Raw genomic sequence first — 2,245 nt, 5'->3', positions numbered from 1 at the left:
TTGTTCAGAGCACACGCTCTAACCAACTGAGCCACTCGGCCGGCCCCCAACATTTTTTTTTTTAAATACTCATTCAGCGTCATGATCAGACAATTACATTTAGCAATCAACAGCATGGGTGTGAAAAATCTACATTAAATCCCTTTGTTGGAATGTTTTACACTTTCCACAGAAAATAAACTAAAATATGCTGTCATACAATTAATCACAAATACAGTCCTTGGGTTTTTTGCCCATACACGAGCACTATCTAAAACATAGCTTCTTTGTAGCAGCCAGGCCCTGCCACCACTGTGCTCGGCTGAGTCCACAAATCGGTTGTAACTTGTAGCTTCCCTGTTACTTTTCCGGCTCTCCTCCCCTGCTAAGCTTTGTTTCCTGGCAGTAATTAAAACCTTCTGCCACTGCCACAGCTACTGCTGCTGCTGGAACCGCCATAGCCGCCTTGGTTTCGTGGTTTGGCAAAGTATTGGCCTCCACCACCATAATGGCCAGAAGTTCTGCCTCCAATGTTTCCTCCTTTCATGGGTCCAAAATTTGAAGATTGATTGTTGTAATTGCCAAAATCATTATAGCTTCTGCCGCCTCCAAAATTGCTTCCATCATTACCAAATCCATTGTAGCCATCCCCACTGCCACCATATCCTCCACCACCACAACTGCCACCAAAGCCACCTCGACCACTGAAGTTTCCTCCACGACCAAAGTTGTCATTCCCACCAAAACCACGTCCTCAACCACCATCGAAGTTTCCAGAACCACTTTGACCTCTGGCTGGATGAAGCACTAGCCATCTCTTGCTTAGATAAGGCTTTCCTTACTTCATGGTTGTGGCCTTTCACAGGGTGGTGTTTCTGAATGACAGTCTTGTCCACAGAGTCATGGTCATCAAAGGTTACAAAAGCAAAGACTCTCTTCTCCCCACTGCCTCGGTCAGTCATGGTTTCAGTCACTTCAATGTTCCCACGCTGTTCAGAATCATCTCTTATGTGATGTTCTTCAGTGTCTTCTTCGATACCACCCACAAAAAACTTTCACAGTTAAATGGGCACCAGGTCTTTGAGAATCTTCTCTTGAGACAGCACTCTTTGGTTCCACAACTCTTCCATCCACCTTGTGTGGCCTTGCCTTCCTGACTGCATCCACCTTCTCCACAGTGGCATAGGTGACAAGCCCAAAGCCTCTGGAGCATGTGGCCTTTGGGTCTCTCATCACCACACAGTCTGGGAGGTTCCCCATTGCTCAAAATGGCTCCTCGGACTCTCATCTGTTGTTTCAAAGCTCAAACCTCCGATGAAGAGCTTTTGCAGCTGTTCAGGCTCGGAGACTCTGACTTAGACATAATGACCTCGGGAGGGGAGACTTTAACGATGCTTACTTGGCGGCATCCACCGACAGAAAGCCAACACCAATATTTTTAAATTCCCCAAAGAACCCTCTGGACCTTTGGATCCATGCACAGAAATATCCTCACCACTACCCTCCCTGGGGCTCCACATGCCCCCCTTTGGAAAATCATGCATTAATTAAGGCTGGTTGACTGAGGAGGAGGCAATTGCAGGAATTCTAGAGGGTTGAATTATGAGCTTCATTTAGAGCAGCTGGTGGCGATGGCATTCTGAGGGAAACTGAGGAAGTGGGATCAGTTTGCCTGTTCCATGCCAAGCACTGTTCCTAGGTGCTGGGGATACGGTGGCGAACATGAGTCAAGCTGCCTGTCTTCACGGGGCTTTCCTTCTAGTGGGAGGGGACAGACAGTAACCAAGTAAACAAGATACTTTCCCATAGTGACTATACCTTGAAGGAAGGAAAAGAGTCGTAATTAGAGAGTGCTGGAGGCATGCTGAGTGGGGCTGCTGTGGATGGGTTGGTCAGGGAGGGCTCTGAGGAGAGAGGTGAAGGGTAAGATGGCCTTTGGGGATCTGAGACAGGAGCCTTCTGGACGGAGGAAACAGCTAATAGGAAGAGCCAGAGGCAGGAGCCCCTTTGTGTATTTTTGAGGGAAATGTGCTATGCTTAGAGAAGAGAGCCGTGGCCAGGACAGGCGGGGCAGTGAGAAAGCGGTGACAAGCTGTATGGGGACCTGCTGCCACTGATTGGGACGCCAGGTCAGGCTGACAGGTTGGGTGGGATGTGAAGTCAGGCTGTTGGGAGGAATCATAAGAGACCAGAAGGGACATTTTAAAGTTGTGTAGTGTCACGTCCAGCGTGGCAAGGGCAAACGGGTTTCTCTTGAGGGGCGGCG

At 48.7% G+C, this 2,245-nt stretch overlaps 1 pseudogene; it reads right to left on the bottom strand.

Annotated features, from left to right (window-relative positions):
- Positions 1-388: 388 nt before the first annotated feature.
- Positions 389-2,245, bottom strand: part of LOC109389843 (heterogeneous nuclear ribonucleoprotein A1-like) — a 10,416-nt pseudogene continuing 8,559 nt past the window's right edge.

The sequence above is a fragment of the Hipposideros armiger genome, unplaced genomic scaffold, assembly GCF_001890085.2.
Source record: "Hipposideros armiger isolate ML-2016 unplaced genomic scaffold, ASM189008v1 scaffold_246, whole genome shotgun sequence".
Lineage (NCBI taxonomy): Eukaryota > Metazoa > Chordata > Mammalia > Chiroptera > Hipposideridae > Hipposideros > Hipposideros armiger.
The sequence above is the reverse complement of the archived record's forward strand: the minus strand, read 5'-3'. Positions and strand labels throughout refer to the sequence as shown.